The sequence below is a fragment of the Podarcis raffonei genome, chromosome W, assembly GCF_027172205.1.
Source record: "Podarcis raffonei isolate rPodRaf1 chromosome W, rPodRaf1.pri, whole genome shotgun sequence".
Taxonomy (NCBI): domain Eukaryota; kingdom Metazoa; phylum Chordata; class Lepidosauria; order Squamata; family Lacertidae; genus Podarcis; species Podarcis raffonei.
In genome coordinates, this window is record NC_070620.1 from 7,452,620 (window position 1) to 7,472,399 (window position 19,780).

The following is a 19,780-nucleotide window of genomic DNA, read 5'->3' on the forward strand; positions in this document are numbered from 1 at the left end:
AGAGCACCAAGAAATGTTATCTCTGCCAGCAGCCAGGTCACTTTGCCAGAGTCTGCCCGCAAAGAAAGGAATGGCAAGGGATGGCGGGAGCTGTTGGGGGGAAGGAGGAGGGAGTCCAGGAGCCAGTAAAAGCCAACGCCTGGCTGCCACCGTCAGGGCACTGCAGCCAGGCCAAGGAGCAGTAAAAGTGCCCACTCCGGAACCTCCAAGACCAGCCCTGGTAATAGAGGTGTTGCTAGAGCTGGCAAACGGATACCCACTAAAGACAAAGGCGCTGTTGGACTCAGGCAGCTCCTGTAATTTTATGAGTAAGGAGTTTGCAGCTGAACACCAGATACAGATACTCCCTTTAAGCAACCCCCTGCAGGTGACCACGATCGATGGGAGGGAGCTGTTGGGAGGAGAAGTTAGCCTACAGACCGTCCCAATGGTTATGAGGGTGGCCAGGCACACCGAAAGGATAGCGTTCAATGTGGCCACCCTGGGAGGGGCTCCCGTTATTTTGGGAATGAGCTGGCTAGCGTTGCATGATCCGCTAGTGGGCTGGCATCAGAGAGTGGTTTCCTTTGGGTCAGCACATTGCCTGGAACACTGCAGAGAGGGAAAGGTGCCAGAAGGGGCAAAAGCCTTTTTAGCAGGGACGGAAGTGGCGGACAAAGGGAAGGTGCCCAAACAATACGCTGACCTGAGCAAGGTCTTCAGCGAAAGGGAAGCAGATAAACTACCACCGCATAGAGCCTTTGACTGCCAAATTAACCTGGTCCCTGGAGCCCAGCTCCCCGTGGGCAAGCTGTACGCCATGTCAGACAGGGAAATGCAGGAGTTAAGGGAGTTTATTGATAAAAACCTGAAGAGGGGCTTCATCAGAGAGTCCAGAGCGGTGGGGGGGAGCCCAGTGTTTTTTGTGGACAAAAAAAACACGGATAAACCCAGGCTTGTAGTGGACTTTAGAGCCTTAAATGCAGTGTCAGAACCAGTGGCTTTCCCCATGCCCAGAATTGATGACATTTTGACCAGGGTGAGGAAGGGAAAGATATTCACGAAACTGGACCTGAGAGGGGCATACAATCTGATACGAATAAGGAAAGGGGATGAATGGAAAACCACCATGTTCACCCCTTTGGGGGCTTTTGAATATTTAGTTATGCCATTCGGATTACAATCAGGCTCCGCATGTTTTCAATCGTTCATGAACCATGTCCTGGGACCTCTGCTCTACAAGAATTGCGTGGCCTTCCTCAATGACGTGTTGATATATTCAGAGAATGAGGAGCAGCATGTAAAGGATGTCAGGGAAGTGCTGAGCCAACTGCAAGCAAACCAGCTGTGGGTGAAATTGGAGAAGTGTCAGTTTCACACCAAGGAGGTGGAATTCCTGGGGTACCGCTTATCAGACAAGGGATTAGCCATGGATCCAGGCAAGGTCCAGGCGGTGCTGGAATGGAAGACACCGAAAACGAAAAAGGATGTGCAAAGGTTCTTAGGGTTTGGGAACTTTTACCGTAAATTCATCAAGAACTTTGCCCACTTAACGGCTCCCATCACGGACTGTCTAAGCAGCAAGAAGAAATTCGTTTGGACGGCGGAGGCGGACCAAGCATTTGAGGAATTGAAAAGGGCATTCGCTTCGGAAGAACAGCTCCTGCATGTGGATTTACAAAAACCCATGAGAGTGGAAACTGATGCCTCAGACCGGGCGGTGGGGGCGGTGCTGCTTCAGCCGGGGAGCAATAAGTCGGAATGGAGACCGTGTGCCTTCTTTTCGCGTAAGCTGAACAAATCCGAGAGGAACTACACCGTATATGACCGAGAACTACTCGCCATTCACGAAGCGTTCCGGAGATGGAGACATTTACTAATTGGCGCACAGCATAAGGTGCAAGTGTGTACGGACCACAAGAATTTGGAGTATTGGAGAACGGCACGAGTGCTCAACCAACGACAAGTGAGGTGGGCCCAGGAGTTCTCCAAATTCCATTTTGAAATTTGCTATGTGCCAGGTCCAGAAAACATCAGAGCGGACGCTCTCTCACGCAAACCTGAATATTTGGAGGGGGAGGGAGCGCCTGAAGAGAGACATATTATCCCAGAGGACCGCTGGGTGTGTGGGGCGGCCTGGGTGGGGCAAAGGGAACTGGTAGAGGGAACGGTAAATGATGAATACGCCCAGAATAAGCTCAGAGGTTTAAGGAGAGAGGGAGAAGACCCCGGAGGTTTGGAAGAAAGAAACGGGGCATTGTATTACAAAGGGGCACTATATATACCCGAAGGGGAATTGAGGGGGAGAGTACTCAAACAGCTGCACGACAACCCCACAGCGGGGCATTTTGGGCAACACAAGACCATGTGGTTGGTGACCAGGGAGTTTTGGTGGCCCAAGGTGAGGGAGGATGTACGGGAGTATGTGAGAGGGTGTGACCAATGCCAGAGAGCCAAAGGAGAAAGGCGGGCGCCAGCGGGGTTATTAGAACCGTTACCCACACCAGAACGACCGTGGGAGGCGGTATCGATAGATTTTATGACTGATCTGCCTAAATCCCAGGGGAAAACCGCCATACTAGTCGTAGTAGACCTGTTAACTAAGATGGGTCACTTTGTAGCTTGCTCACATGCAGTCACGGCGGAAGAGACAGCGAAATTGTTTGTAGAACATATTTTTAGGCTGCATGGCGCCCCCTTGAGGGTGGTCTCCGACAGAGGGAAACAGTTCACGTCCAGATTCTGGAGGAAACTTATGAGCTTGTTACACGTAGAGGTCAACTTTTCGACTGCCAGGCACCCTGAGACCAATGGGCAGGCGGAGAGGGCAAACGGTATCCTCCAACAATACCTGAGGTGTTATGTCAATGACAGAGAGAACGATTGGGTCGAAAAGTTGGCGCTAGCGGAATTTGCTTACAATAATGCGGAGAATGTGTCCACCGGGATTAGCCCCTTTTTGGCTAATTATGGGTGCCACCCCAGGGCGTTTCCAGGGGGAGGAGGGGAGAGATGGAGTGTCCCGGCCGCTGAACATTTTGTAGAAGAAATGGAAGCGATCCATCGTCAACTCCAACTCAACTTAGAAAGGGCCAAAGAAGAATATAAGAGGCAGGCAGACAAGAGCAGAAGGGAAGGTGAAACCATTAGGGTGGGGAGTCAGGTCTGGCTATCAACCCAAGGGTTGCCATTCAAGGGGGGTTGCAAGAAATTGAGACCCAAAAGATTGGGACCATTTGAGGTCATCCAACAGGTCAACCCAGTGGCTTTCAGACTCCGGTTACCGAACCACATGAAACTGCACCCAGTATTCCACAGGTCATTACTGTCACCATATAGGGGGGAAGGTGAAGGGGTATCCACACGGGGGCCAGTCTTAGAAGAAAGGGAAAGCAGCAACCATGTGGCGGAGATCATCGACTCCAGGGGGAAGGGTAATCAGGTGGAGTATTTGGTCGCGTGGGAAGGGGAACCGGAGTCGGAAAACACCTGGGTGACGGCAGAGGAGGTCAGTGACGAGATCTTGATCGAAACGTTCCACCAAAGGTTCCCCAGGAAACCTCAGCCAGTAGCGAGGTTCCGGAGGGAGTACTTTGGCACCACCGACGATGAGGAGGAACTGGAAGGATTCAGGGAATCGGAGTTGGAAGAAGGAACAGACTCCGATGAGGAGGAGTACTTGGAAACCGGAAACAGCAACAGGTGGAGGGAAGTGTTCGAAACTTCGGAAGATGAGGGAGGTTCTTTCAGGGGTTTTGCTCCCTCGCCTCCCACAGAGGAGGGGAGGGAAGGGGGTGAAGGGGGCCCTGGAGGGGAGGTGGATGTCAGGGAACTGCCATCTGAGGAGCAGGAGGTGAAAGGGCTCACAGAGGGTGAGAGAGACCATTCAGCTGAGGAGGGAACCAGCAGGGGGAGAAGTGGAGTTCCAAGGGAAAGTGAGTCGGATGGAGGGCTCAGAGACACTTCAAGCGAGAACAGTGGGGAGGTTTCAGGACCTCCCATAGGGACACCTACTCCTCGCCGGAAACTGTCACGCCGAGAGTCCAGAAGACGCGTTTCCGTTAAGGAGCTTTTATGCTGGAAGAAGTTCCGTAAACGCCCACTGTCCGATTCTACGAGCGACTGATGGAGCCATGCTTAAGGAGCTCCATCACAGACAGAGGTTTGTGGACTTAGCCAAACTCTGAGGGACTAGGATTTTACGCACAAGCAGCTCACCATCCCATCACAGAGATATCCAACTATCTTTCTCTGCAGGTGGAGCAGGACCAAGCAGGTAATTTTCTGGTACACTAAACACAGAACATTGCTGATGTATTAACCAGGCTGAATTTGGTTGATGCAAACCCAGCAGACACACCAACGGTTTGTGTATCACATGCCTGTTTACTTCCAGCTCTCTCTGGGAACTTTCATTGCATGTTGCTTTTGTATTACTGCTGTTTTTCCCGGAGACGAAGGCAAGCAGTCATGTTTTTCCTTTGTTCCTGACTACGCTGAAAAAAGCTGTAAATATGCTCTCTCTGTCTGCCTCTTCCGTTGTGGATGATTTACATATTCTGACGAAGAGTGTGCACGAGTCTCAGAACGTATCTGAGGCTCGTGTCGCTAATTGACTGATGCTGTTCCACGGGAGACCGGTGATTGTCCGGAGCCAGTTGGGGGCCTGCCTGATGCCCCCGTCTCCCTGGCAGTATCCCAACAGTGCTGTCTCAAAGACAGGGGCCACAGCAGTCGCTTCACCCCTGTGCCTTCTTTTCCCGCCAGCTTACTTATGCGGAGCGGAATGATGATATTTGGGATAGTGAACTCCTTGCCATTAAAGTGGCGTTCGAGGAATGGTGCCACCTGCTTCAGGTGCACCCGGTTCAGGTCCTCACGGATCATCGGAACCTCAAATATTTCCAAGCCATTAAATGCCTTAAGCACGGTGGGCTTTGTTCTTCACATGTTTTAATTTCCAGATCGCCTATTGCCCTGGCTCCCAGAACAGAAAGCCAACGCTCTTTCCTGGAGGGACTCGGACTCTGGGGATGACGGTTCAGAGCCAGCACCCATGTTGACCTCGACCAATTTTCTCCAGGGAACCTGGGAGCAGGACTTTCAGGCACAGATTCGCCTGGCTGTTCGACAGGATCTGTTCACCAAGGACTGGTTGGATACTGTCCCGGTGCCTTTGGGACCAGGGGGTGCGCCACTTGATGTCTGGGATGGGTGTGTGTACCATCGCAGCCGGCTCTACATTCCGGAGGGGCCGCTCCGGACCTAGGTCCTTGAGCAGTGCCATGACACGTGAACCGCCGGACATGGGGGATACGCGAAGACACTGCAGCTACTGGCCTGAGCTTTCTGGTGGCCAGGGGTTTGGGTGGACATTAAGAAGTACATGCAGTCCTGTGAGACTTATGCTCAGACCAAGGTGCCGCGGCAGAGACCCCTGGGGCTCCCGGATGCAGTGATCTCCGATAGGGGTCCCCAGTTCACATCCCGGTTCTGGGCAGCCTTCCTTAAGGGACTGGGTATTGAGAGGTGCCTCTCTTCCGTGTACCACCCTCAAACAGATGGCCAGACGGAGAGGGTTAATCTGTGGAGAGAATCAGAACTCACAGGGTTAAGAAGTTCTGAGTGACGTCTCACATTCTGAGGCGTGGTTTAGTATACTGAGGGGAGTGTTTTCCTGTGTCTCAGTGTGTTGTTCCGTTACTGGAGGAGAGACGGGCAAAAATGAGTGCTCTGTCACCAGGAGGGTTCTGAGTTGGTTTTCTACACGAATAAAGACTATTAGAAGATAAGGAAGGCACCGTGCGTTAAGCCTGATTTATTACACGCACACACACAGCAACAGTTTCTACGCTGCGTACACTCTGCTACAAGTAGCTGTGGGAAGTCCTGGAAGCAGAGCGCTGAGCGGAAGCGTGTGGGCTCCAGAAAGAAAAGCTACAAATCAAACATTCCAAGTCCTGGAGCAATATCTCCGCTGCTCCTTCCTGAGCTACCATCAGGATGATTGGCCTCCTGGCTTCTGGACCCCCATTCCTGCTCCCACCCCGCCATCTTGCCCCCAGTCCTGACGTCCCCTGCTGGGACTTCAATTGCCCGTGAACTGGACCGTGACAATCGACAAACATGATGACTGCTGGTTTATCAATTTTAAGATCCAAGTATTCATATATAAATTTATATATTTATACATTTATAAATATAAATGTATTCATTTATCAGTGTTCTTATATTGGATTGCATATATGTTCCAGGGAGAAAACCTGTTTGATCTTTGTGAATTGTCTCCTTCAACAATATCTTTAATCTGTTCGCGATGATATCAGCATAGATCTTATAGTCATTGTTTAGCAGAGCAAAAGGTCTATAGTTAGCAATATTTGATAGTCCTGTTCCTTGTTTATGGATGACCGAGGTATAGCTCTCCTTCCAAGAGTCCGGTAGCTTTTAGGGGTAGGGATAAAGCATCTTCTAATTTTTTTATAATAAACAGCTGGAAGACTGTCAGGACCCTGATTTTGATCTTTGAATAGAATGCTGTACTTCCATCGCTGTAATGGGGAAATTCAAAGTTATTAATTTTTTCCAGCTATTTTGTTTGGCTACCTTAGAGTTTACTCTACAGGCTTTTTCTATTTTTTGTGTTACCTCTGATTCCTCAAGTTCTAACCAGACAGCGAGTTCTTTGGCTATTTTTCTCTCTATAACTTCCTCTGTCTCCTCCAATAATCCACTGAATCTCAATGTATTTTATCTTCTCTGCATTTGTAAAATTGCCAGAGAGTCCCAGATTGCTTCTTGTTGTTTCCTCAAATCCACTGTTTCCTCTCGTATTTTATCGCATGCACTTTATCGCTGTATTTTTTTCTGCCCTTCTTCTAAATTCTGAGATTTCTCTTTAAGGTCATGCACGGTTTTTATTAATTCGGAATTTTTTTGTACCAAATTGTGTACCTGATCTGATAAATCCGCTGTAATTTTAACATTTTCATCTAATTTAACCTTCATTGACATAAAATTATCCTCTACTATTTTAGCATTTTCATTTACAGTTAAGATCTGCAATGTCTTTTCATAATTCCAATAATAATTCCTTGATATCCACTGTTGCATCTAGATCATAAGCTGAGCTTCTCCTTGCTTGTGTGCCTTGTGTAGCCAACGATGCAGTAGGAGGTTTTTTACCAGCCATTGCTGGGAATTTCTTTAGTCTCTTTAAATATGTAGCTCCTACCATACACTTTCTTATTCTCAAATTTATACGTGGTTCAGTCTATAATAAGATACTTCAAATTCATTCACATAAATTCTGAGTAGCAAGGTTAATAATTATAACTTCCAAATTCATTTACAATTTTTACCTGATAAATTTAAAAACTCACTAATTTAAGACTGAATTATATTGTGCAGTTTATCCAGTCAAATAATAATATAATTCCAATAATTGATTAATTAAATGAAACCATATTGATAATAAAAAGAAAAAAGAAGTAGGGGGGCTGGGAAATAAATGAACATAAATAAATAGGGACACGGGTGGTGTTGTGGGTAAAACCTCAGTGCCTAGGACTTGCTGATCGTAAGGCCGGCGGTTCGAATCCCCGCGGCGGGGTGAGCTCCCGTCGTTCAGTCCCAGCTCCTGCCCACCTAGCAGTTCAAAAGCACCCCTAAGTGCAAGTAGATAAATAGGTACCGCTTTATAGCGGGAACCTAAACAGTGTTTCCGTGTGCGGCGCTGGTGCTGGCTCGCCAGCTGCAGCTTCGTCACGCTGGCCACGAGACCCGGAAGTGTCTTCAGACGGCGCCGGCTCCCGGCCTCTTGAGCGAGATGAGCGCGCAACCCTAGAGTCGGTCACGACTGGCCCGTACGGGCAGGGGTACCTTTAAATAAGTACTAATGCGAAACAGATACTATAAGAGAAGAGAAAAAAATGGGGTGATAAGAAAAATAAAGAAAAATTAAAAGGGACAAAGTGGGGAAAAAGACAGGAAAAAGAGAGAAAGAGAGAGAGGGAAAAGAGAAAGAAAGAGGAAGACAAAAAGGAAAAAGTTTTAAGAGAGCGACAAAAAGCTAATGTTCTGCCAGCAGAGAGGAATTTTCAGTTTGAGTGCTGTATCTTCTTTTCTTCACTACGTGTCTCAACTCCGTCAGATCTTGCTGTTGAGTGAGTGCGCAGCCTTTACCTCTAGAATGAAATTTTAGTCCAGCTGAAACCGATGACAGCCAATCAACTGACAGCACATTACTGCTGAGTCTTTCTAACCCAGCACTTCCATAGAAAGTATTGCAGGCTGATTGCATAAGCCAGTTGCATCAGCTAGCAAACTCAAGCCTGCAGACTTACTATCTCTCACATTGGTCCTAGAACAATGCAGCAGTATGATTGGTCCGCAGGAGCCACCCAATCCAGCTCCAGGTGGAAGTGAATCCACAACCTGATTGGCCTACAGGAGAATCCCGGAATTAGCCAATCACGTGTGGCCCATTGTGTAAATAATGTATATAAAGCAGATATTGTGGGGGAACTTTCATTCCTCGCTAATATGAGCTGAATAAAGAGCATGAAATCCACACTCAACTCCAAGTATATTTCACTTGCCTAGATGGAGGATATGGAAGGGCGTGTGTAGAAACTGGCCTGCTGTACAGAGGTAACATTTACATTAGCTGCCCTACTCACTTTTGCCTCTGCCCCCACCTACCACCAGCATGTGGTGCTCAGAAGGTTGCCCAGAACGGAATGAGGTAATTGGGTTGGGGGAAAAGATTTTCCACCCCTGAATTGGCATTTCCTTGTAGGGAAAGGCAATGCAGCCCCCCCCCCCAAGTTCATTTTGTGTGTCCCTTTCCCAATCCACCCTGTCCACACTAAACCTACCTTTTTGCAAGATCCAAGAGATTGCTTTGATCCTGTTATCAGCCCCCACTCTTACAAGCTGATGCAATTTGAAACAAAACACTGCAGTGTAGATAAAAAAGTTTTAATGCCACTGCCGTTTGGCCCCCTTCTAACCAGTAGTGCGCACACTAGGAGAAAGAAACCCTTGAGCACCTGCCTTCATTGCATGCCTGCATGATGTGAGTACACAGAGGACCATCTTCAAGCCTGGACAGAGGACAGTTAAGATCTGCAGCCTTGGTGGTTCCACATTCAGCAGTGCAGTCAATGTTCTCTAGATGTTGGGAACTCTTCATTGGCTGCAGCAGAGGCATTTGGCACAGGGGAAGAGGCTGGTTTGGAGGGTCAGCATAGCTCAGTGGTAGAGCCTTACATGCAGAAGTTTCCAGGTTCAATCCTCAGAATCTCCAAGTAGGAATAAGAAAGACAGACCACTGCCTGAAACCCTTGAGAGCTGCCACTCAGCATAGACAATATGGAGCTAGATGGACCAATGGCCTGGCTGTAAGGCAGATTCCTATGTCCCTTTACTCCAAGTATGGGGAAACTTGGGCCCTCCAGATGTGGTTGTGTTACAGCCCCCATCATGACCAGAGATTATGGGAGTTGTAGTTCAGCAACACCTGGAATGAGAAAAGCTCTCATCTCCACACCGGCTATATTCCCATTATCCATTTTCACCCTCTTACCCTCTTTAGCCAACTTAAGAAGCAGCGAGTTTGTTAGTTGAAATGCTCCCATTGCCCTGTCATGTCCTCATCCCCATCCCTATTTAAAAGCTCACAAGTAACCCTCAAGGTCAAATCCTGGGACCCAGTGGCAGTCCAAACCGTTTTGCTGTCTGGGGCGAAAGACAAGATGGCAGTCTCTCTCTTGTTCTATAGGCAGAATCTGACCAGGCTTTGAATCTTAAATCATAACTGGGCAATGTCTTCCAGCACACTTGAGCTGACTTGGAGAACTCAAGGCAGGCTGTGTGACACACACAAGCTAGTCCTCCCAACACTTTGCTGCTGCTCGCCAACCACCTCTACCCTGCCCTCAGCATCTTCCGCCTGAGGAGGCTGCTGGTCCCTCTCACCCCCAGCCCCCAAAGAGCTGCCTCGTCCAAAAGATGGAGAAGATGAGTAGTAAAGTCATGCTTAAGATGAGAGCCATCAGGTAGGTGAAAATCTGGAGCTGGGGGTTGCAGGCACATGCCCACATTGGGGAGCGGTGGTGGTTGGGCATGATTGTGGTGGCAGTGGTAGCACTAGCCGGGCGGCTTGGCTCACAGTAGCTCTCAATGCTTGGATCTCTCACTGGGCCCAGGTCCAGGGTGTAAACCCTGGGCTGGCAGAGGAAGTACCTGCTCTTGCGCTGCTCCTTCAAGCACAGCTGCCAACCCTACAGGATGATGTGGTTGGGCTCCAGGCACAGCAGGCACAGGAGGGCTTCATTGGTGGGCAGCTCAGTGACAGGCTGGTCGGAGGGGAGGACAGTAGGGTGGCGGCAGAGTGAGCACTGCAAGCGGTTCTGGGCTGGGGACACCAAGCTGAGAAGAGCCAGGCACTTGATGCAGAAGGAATATTGGCACTAAAGGACCTTGGGGTGCAAAAAGTGTTGTCGTAAGGGTTTCAGCAGATGGGGCATTCAGCCTCCAGCCCCTGGACCTGCTTCTCAGCCATGGGGAAACCCAGTCAACAGCACAGCCTTCTTTGCTACCTAGGAGACTAAAAAACAAGGGCAGGTGGAAACCCAATGACAGTAATCATACAGCAGCATCAATGCAGTGGAACCTTTGGCCCACGAGAGGGAACGTTTGGCTTGCCATAGGGCCGTATTTACTGAGGCTGATGGGAGTTGTAGTTCTTCAACATTGGTGGGGGTGGGAGACAAGTTTCCCAACATCTGGTTTTTACAGCATCAGCAAATGCAAAGAGAGAGGTCCTCCACCCAAGGGAATTTGCAGTATGAAGTTTAAGAGTGGAAGTAAGCCCTTCTCTTGCAAAGCAATTGATAAGGCAAGGGTGGGAAGATAAACATCCACATCAGAACAGCCTGCTGGAACAGGCCAATGGCAATCTATTTTATTTTATTTTCAATGCAAAATTACAACAAAAATTACAAACATTGAATCCAAAATGAAACAGTACAAACAAGGAAGAAAACCCCAAAACACAAGAGAGGGAAAACACACACACACACACACACACACAAACAAAAAAACAAAAAAACCACCACACATCTACAAATAATACCATATCATCATTCTAATCTAATCATTACTGTCAGGGGACTGCCATCGGAACAGGGAAGGGAAGGAGAGGGGCAGTTAGGTTACAGGGAACCTCCGAAAATCTTGTGAAGCAGTTCCCCTTCCTGTGGTGGGGAAAGCCACACCTCCAGTGGGGAAGAGGGGAAGGGACCAGAGGAGGATGCTGGGAGCCTCAGCACCGCTCCTGGGCAAGCCAGCCAGGAGGGAAGCACGCCTCTTCCGTCACCCACCCTGCGCAGAGGTGTAAAACGCAAAGAAGGAAGGAAAAGGCTGGGGGTGACTAAGCTATTATGTTGGGGGAGGACCCGGAAATGACCACTCCCGGATTCTGCTAGCGATTGAGGCAGACATGAACTTGTGGTTCTACACTGTAAATAGTTTTGCACCAAAATAAAACCTGTAAAAGACAGGTTGGAGTCCTGACTGGTTACTCACAAGCAACCACCATTGCCATCTGACAGCAATCCGGGAGTCATTGCGGTTGCTCAAGTGTAACAGCAGAGACACACACGATGAGTCACCTCAAAAAGGGAGCTGCAGGCGGAGGCACTGAGGGAGAGGAGGCGTGGAACATAGCAGCCATGGTACAGAGGAACGTGGAGTTGGAGCCACACGTCATCGAGCTTGTAGTGAGGCTTGAGGAGCGCAGAGTGCAGGACCAGCAGGTCAGAACCACTCAAGTTGGGAGAAAAGTACCATTGCTGCTGAGCAAGTTTGGAGGGAACCCCCAAGAATACCTGGCGTTTAAGACTGAGATTAAATACGCCCTGGACTTGCAAAAGAGGGCCACCCAATGGAAGTGCAGGTGTTAATCGATTCTGGGGCGAGTGAGAATTTTTTCAGCAGAGACTTTGCCTTGGAGCACCAGTTGCACCTGTTACCACTAGACTTTCCCTTGCAAGTCACCACCATTGATGGGAACCCTGAAACCAACCGTCTCCTTGATCTCAGACCCACTGAAAGAGGCGGTCATTAAACCGCTTCTTAAAAAAACATCTTTAGACCCAGCCAATATGGCTGTCAGCTTCGTTCCGTAGCTGACAGAGGCTGGGAATCTAAGCAAGCCAAGGGAGATAAGGACACTGGAATGTGGACTGGAATGTGAGAGGGAGGAGGGGCAGCCGAGTGGCAGAGTTTCAGAGAGCAGAGAGCAAGCAGAAGATAGCAAAGCTCTAAACACCAATCTTAATTCAGAGACAGAAGGGGAGAGGCCGGGAATAGCTAGCCCAAAAACTTGAAGGCGCAAAAAGGTCAGTGAGAGGAGGGAAAAAGAGCGGAAGCGAAAGGTTTTTTTCCACTGTTGGAAGAAGAGGAAGGGGCAGAGTTTAGACTCGGCAACTGCTAACTTGGAGTCAGACACAGAGTGAAGGAGCTCCAGAGTGATTTATGTGTTTGAGCAATAAACCTGAGATAATTACTGCCGGTGTCTCGCTTCTGTGGGAGAGCCAAGCCATTACAATGGCCAACTATCGCCCAGTCTCCAATCTTCCATTCTTGGGCAAAGTGATTGAGCGTGTGGTTGTTGAACAATTCCAAGCTCTACCTCTCTTTCAAATCGGAACCAGTGAAGGCGGTGAAGGTCCTGTGCGAGTGCCTGGAGGCGGTTGGAGGATGGATGGTGGCTAACAGATTGCGGTTGAATCCTGACAAGACAGAAGTACTCTTTTCGGGGAACAGGGGGCGGGCAGGTGTGGGGGACTCCCTGGTCCTGAATGGAGCAACTGTGCCCCTGAAGGACCAGGTGTGCAGCTTGGGAGTCACTTTGGACTCACAGCTCTCCATGGAGGTGCAGGTGAATTCTGTGTCCAGGGCAGCTGTCTACCAGCTCCATCTGGTACGCAGGCTGAGACCCTACCTGCCTGCAGACTGTCTTGCCAAAGTGCTGCATGCTCTAGTTTTCTCCCACTTGGACTACTGCAACAGGCTCTATGTGTTAGTTTCTGTTTGTGCCACTGTGCAGCTGCTTAGAGTCACAAGACTCTGTTTACATTCAAGAGACAATCCAGGCTGTTGGAAGTCTCACGGAAGACGGATGTGATGTACTGGTTTCCTGTTCCTTTGTTTGTTTCAGTTGCTCTCTGCTCTCACAGAGAGAGAATGTGTTTTCTGTCTGCGTAGCTTAGTAATAAAACTCATAGAGATGTGGCCATAAATCTCATCACTTCCATGTGCTGCTTTGATTCTCTGCATAATGGGAATGTGCCTGGAGGTCTCATCAAAGGCTCAGATCGTTAATCACATCGAAGGACTCAGCCGGAGGAAAATGAGCTTTATCAGCTCGGTCGAACGGAGATTTCAACATTTTTTGTTTCGGGCCCAGAAGAACATCAGAAAGAACGGAATGTAGGTTATCTTCTCTGTGTGTCAAGGGTGGACTTTGAACTTCAAGCCAAAACACTAACCGGCTGCGGCAGAAGGGTGCTTTTGGAATGCAGCTGCTTGTAAACAGACAGAGTCTGCCTTAAAGACTCAGACATGGCTAATCCAAAAGTACAGGAGGCTCTTCAAAATGCGATGGGAATTCCAAAGCTCTCAAAAGGTAATTATCAGGACTGGGTGCAGTATGCAGAGGCTCTGCTAAGAAAAGAGGGTCTGTTTAATGTGATAACAGATGCCCCCCCCAGCTCCGGTGACCGAAGCATGGGAGGCTAAGGATTCCAAAGCAAGGGGGACTCTGACGCTTATTGTGTCCCCTGAAGAGTTATGTCTTTTGTGTGACAAGGACTCAGCCCAAAGAGATGTGGGACAGTCTCCAACAGTCACATTTAAGAACAGAGGCTGGTGCTTCTTTGCTCTTTTAGGCCAAGTTGCATGATATGGCACTTGCTGATGGAGCAGACGTACGTGCTCACCTCATGGAAATGCAGAATCTCAGGCATGAGTTGCAACAGCGTTGAATCACCTTTCCAAAGGCTGTGTATTCCTTCATGATTCTACATTCTTTGGGTTCAAGTTGGGAAGCGATTGCCAGCCAGCTTGCTATTTTGCCTACTGCTCTGCTAACGGTAGCGCATGTTACTGCTGTGGTGTTAAATGAAGCGGATCGGCGTAGTGCTAACTGCATCACTAAGGGGGAGTCCTCACAGATGTCATCCCAGAATGCAGTGGAACCACTAGATGGCGCCAAAGCTTTGAAGGCAGTGAAATGCTACTCGTGTGGATGTCTAGGCCACGTGAAGAGGGAATGTAACTATCCCAATGCCAAGGCAACAGAGCAGCACAGCGAAAGTTCAACGTGTGGAAAAGGCAAAGGTAAAGGCAAAGGTCAGAAGTCCAGGACAACGCAACTCAATGTTAGTTTCTGTTTGCCACTGAGCAGTGCTTTGGAGTCACAAACTCTGTTTACATTCCACACATTCCATACTGTTGGAAGTCTCACGGGAGACGGATGTGACGTTAGTGGTTTCCTGTTCCTTTGTTCCTTTGTTCAGTTGCTCTCTGCTTTCATAGAGAGAGGATGTATATTTCTTTGCTGTCTGCGTACCTAGAAAATAAACTCTTTACAATGTAGCCATAAATCTCATCACTTCCGCATGCTGCTGGAAACTCTGCTTAATGGGAATGTGCCTGAGGCCTCATCAAAGGCTCAGGTCGTTAATTATCGTCAGGGGCGACTAGGCCGGAAGATGAGCTTTATCAGTTTGGCCGAATGGAGATGCCGACATTTTGGGGTCTGGGCCCAGAAGAACAGACTGTAGGTTATCTTCTCTGTGTGTCAAGGAGATTGATGAGAGGTATGTGCTCGAGCCCCAGGAAGCCTGCCAGTCCCTAATTAAGGGTGGTCTTTGAACTTCTAGCCAAAGCTCTGACCGGTTGCTGCAGAAGCTCAGGAGCATGCAAAGGCCTCAAGAAGGGTGCTTTTGGAATGCAGCTGCTTGTAAATAGACGCAGCTTGCTTTAAAGACACAGAAGGCTAATGCCAGAATAATGGAGGCCCTTCGAAATGCCATGGCAATTCCTAAGCACTCAAAAGGGAATTATTTGGACTGGGTGTAGTATGCAGAGGCTCTGCTAAGAAAAGAGGGTCTGTTTAATGTGATAACGGACGTCGTCGTCCCCAGCTCCAGTAACTAAGAATGGGAGGCTAAGGATTCCAAAGCAAGGGGAACTCAGACACTTATTGTGTCCCCTAAAGAGTTATGTCTTTTGCGTGACAAGACCTCAGCCAGATTGATGTGGAACAGTCTGCAACAGTCACATTTGAGAATGGAGGTGGTAGCTTCTTTGTGCTTTTATGCCAAGTTGCATGATATGGCACTTGCTGAAGGAGCAGACGTACGTGCTCACCTCATGGAAATGCAGAATCTCAGGCATGAGTTGCAACAGTGTGGAATCACCTTTTGAGAGGCTGTGTATTCCTTCATGATTCTATATTCTTTGGGTTCAAGTTGGGAAGCGATTGCCAGCCAGCTTGCTGTTTTGCCTACTGCTCAGCTAACGGTAGTGCACGTAACTGCTGTGGTGTTGAATGAAGCGGATCGTCATAGTGCTAGCTGCATCACCAAGGGCAAGTCCTCACAGACGTCATCCCAGAATGCAGTGGAACCACTAGATGGCGCCAAAGCTTTGAAGGCAGTGAAATGCTACGCGTGTGGACATCTAGGCCACGTGAAGAGGGAATGTAAACATCCCAAGGCCAAGGTAACAGAGCAGCGCAGCGAAAGCTCAACGCGTGGAAAGGCAAAGACAAAGGTCCGAAGTCCAGGACGACGCAACACAAGTCAATGGTCTCACGCCTCACTCCAAAGGTCCAGAAGACGTCTAGATCTTTCTTCATCGACGACTCGGGAGCTACCAGGCACGTCTGTCGGGACAAACACCTGTTCGTGTCTGTTACTCCACAGGAAGGTGCGATTCAACAAGCAGGTGACCACACGATTTCCAGTCAAGGCTACGGAACGGTTGTTCTTCACAGCTCTCAAAATTAGCTCTTATCCTCCAGTGAAATTACTTATACAGCCAAATCGTGAAATTAATGTCTTTTACCCAATAAAGAAGAAGAAATTCTCTCGACCTTAGTTAGCTAGTCCTTGCTTTAGATTATTTATAAGACGGGGAGACGGACTTCCTGTTTGCGCCTTCCCCGATCGTGCCTGATTCAAAAAAATTTTTTTCTTTACAAATCCAATTTCCGTATTACTCACGGGTTGTTGCTTTTAGAGTCCAATTGTTCACAAGAAGAAGTCAGCGCTCTCCGACCATGGCATGCGGCTTCACTCTGCAGGAGAAGCAGTCGACTCTCAGCACCGCGCCGCTCACCCCGTCCCCCGTTCCGAAGCCTTTAAAAAGGCTCCTTCGCGGGTCGGGGGGGCGCAAATGGTGCCTGCTGAGTCACCAAGTTCACAGGCTTCAGCGCCTGTGATTTCTGAGGGTCCCTGCGTCACCGCAGCGGCAAGACCCGGATCCTGCGGAGCCGATTCCCTCCGGAGCTCGGAGGGAATCCGCCATTAGCCGATGGCACTAACCCGGAAGTGCCCAAATTCTAATATTCTTTCAATTAACTGTATTATACTTTTGGGGGGGTTTTCAACAGTCAGAATCAGATGCTTTGATCTTATATTCCTTTTTCCCTAATGAGATACCTTTTATTTTATTATCATTTCTTATGTCATTCATAAATAATTCCAGTGACAAGGGGCAACCTTGTCTTGTCCCCCTCTCTATACAAAATTCTTCTGTTATTTCATTATTAAGAATAAGTTTGGCTTTTTGTTTCCTATATATTGCCTCTATAGCTTTAATATAATCTTCCCCCAGTTTCATTTCCTTTATGACCCTTTTCATGAAGTCCCATGACACCTGGTCAAATGCCTTTACTGCATCTATTGATATTAAAGCAGCCTTTTTGTCTGATCTTTCCTCTAGGTATTCTAGTAAATCTATTACATTCCAACACATTCAATGCCAGAGATCGTCGGTGCTGGCAGAGCTCTGAAAAAGCAATCCTCCCGGATTTACAATGCTACTCCTCCCCCCTGACCCACAGTCCGCAATTGATGGAGGACAGAGAAACCTGGGGGTGTTATCCCATGTAGTGAGACTACTTCGCCTTCCCGTACCCAGGTCTCTGTCACGCAAGCCAGGTCAATCCCCTGCGAGACAAAAAAGTCATGCATGGTGGCGGTTTTGTTGCCTATGGACCTGGAATGCACAACACCAATGACAGAGGTGGGTAATCCCTGCTCGCCCTACCCTCGTTCCTTGGGATGGGGCGTAGATTGGAAGGGGTTCGAGCATCACTGCATCTCAAAACCCTTCACCAATAGTGATATCTAGCCCCGCCGCCATTCCTCCCTAGCCCTTCAATAGTGGGAATCCTAGACCCCATACTAGCCTCCCCAATAGACGGGTAACATCCCCTCATTAACAAGTCATCCCTGGGCCAGGACTCCTGGGTCAAAATGGTAAGGGGAAGAGGTGAAGCTTTGATAGGGTAAGTATCCCTAGAAGATAAAACCCAACCAACCGCACCCCAAGCGGGGAGGACGGTCCCACGGTGTTTTGTTAACTGTCAATCCCCCTGCGGGAGTATTAATGAGGCATGTGCTATAAAATGGGGATTTCTGGCCAACAAAGAGCCAGCTTTGAATTCGGAAGATCTGTCCATCCTGTCTCACCAGGAGTACAGTAGAGAAGATCGATCATTCTCATAAATTTTTGGAACATTAGGCAAAGATCCAGATATAGATTGGGTGCTGGATTTCTCCAGACTGTCAGCAACATAGAGTTATTTAGGTGTTGTTGCCATAGAAATGTCAGAGGTGCCAAATTCCTCATCTACTTCGATGTCGCTTGAAAAGGGAACAGGGAGTTGCACTGATGTCTTTCTATGGGGTAAAAAGCTGTTGGACGTCTTTAAATATTGTGCTCTAGGCTCTACTGTCCTTATATTTTGGGTAGAAATCTTAGTCTTTATACTCATTAGCCTCTTCTTCAGGTCTTGTAATTCTAGGCTTACAGAATTATTTTCTTCCTTTGGGCAGTTAGTATTTCTAGTGTTAAGCTTGAATTCCCTTGTCTGCATTAGCTTTGACTCTATGCAAGGAACCAATTGCCTCCTTGTTTCATCCTTAAATACCCTCACTGGGCGGAGAGAGTGGAACCACCATAGAGGTCGAGATGGGAGGGCTGATGATCTAAAGGTCATAAATAGGCGCGCGATGTTTCCCAAGGTAGGCAGGAAGTGGAAATTTTCTAGATCTGCATTTCAGTAATGGTAATTCAGGAGCTGAGACAAGGACATAGTAATTTGTCTGTGGTTCATCCATCTATGATTGTATCGGTGAATCTCAAGCATTATCTGGTTCGTTTGCAAGACTTGACAGGACCTCACTTCATCCATAGTTCGAGTTGGTGAGTTGTTAACAAAGTCATTTCTTATCATCCTTATAAGCCCTTGGGCATTTAAAGGGGATGAACTGGTATCCAGTTGTTTCTCAATGTTAACTATTTTGGTGAGGATTTCATTCAGTCTTTGGAGAACCAGATCCATAGTTTCTGCAGACAACATGCAAATCTCTTGGTAGGGATGCGTATCCGGAATCGGTTGAAAGCAGGCTCCTCTAATATCTTGTTCTAGAGACATGGGTGGGTCAGCGTTAGGAGCGTTAGGAGTGGGAGGAACCCCTCCTGCTCCTGCTGTTGCCCTCTTGGACGGATTAGCTTTTTCTGGGAGGAGGGGGGTTGGGTCATTGCCATCCTCCTTAAGGGGGGGAAGGTTACCCTAGCATTGTTACTCACTGTTTGTTCTGTTTGTTCCATTTCCTCAGCTTCCTCAACCCGCTCTGTTTCTGAGCCAAGGAAGACGGCGTTGGCTCTCTGCCAATTCTTTGTTTTAGAGGAATTATGAGTCCCAATTATACTATTCTGGCTCTTTGTACCTTGTTTTCTCCTTCTGGCAGGCATTCCGATAATTACCGTATTTTTCGCTCCATTGGACACACCAGACCATAGGACGCACCGGACCATAGGAGGGGGAGAACAGGGGGGGAAATTTTTTCTTGTTCTCCCCCTCTAAAACAAGGTGCGTTCATCCCTTTTGAGGTCATTATTAGGACTTGCAAACTCTGTAAAATATGAAACAATATGTTGTGAGCTGGGAATACTGCCTTTATCAGTAAGAGCATGGCTGAGGACCTTGAAATATTGGATCTTCCTCCATTATAGAGCCCTATCCCCTAATACTATACTTTACGATCTTTTAAGTGATAGTGCAATCTACAATCTATCAGTGATTTGTAGGAGAAAACTGGATTTGATAGGGCTCACTCTAACTGATTTTGAAATCTCTGATCCCAAAGATATATGGGAAATTATCAGGAAGACCCTCACAGAAAAAAGTGTTCTCGCCATGCTTGAGGTTGCAAAGCACAGCACCTGCTCTCCTATCCACCTAAATCTCCCTTTGTGTAGAGATTTCCAAAAGGGATACATGACAAATCTGAAGAAACATGAATCGTGTAGGCTGTTTATGTTGGCCAGATTTAACATGTTTCCCTCGGCGGTAGTGAGAGGAAGATACTTAGCTATCCCAGAATCAGAGCGTCTCTGTAAATGTAGAAAACAGGAACCCGATACTCTAGAGCATATATTCTTTTCCTGTGATTTTGGCAGCTATGCCAGAAGACAATTATTTGAGGCCCTA

General features: G+C 48.1%; 1 pseudogene; it reads right to left on the reverse strand.

Annotated features, from left to right (window-relative positions):
- Positions 1-9,956: 9,956 nt before the first annotated feature.
- Positions 9,957-10,546, reverse strand: LOC128406080 (E3 ubiquitin-protein ligase RNF183-like; annotated as a pseudogene).
- Between the last annotated feature and the right edge of the window lie 9,234 nt (positions 10,547-19,780).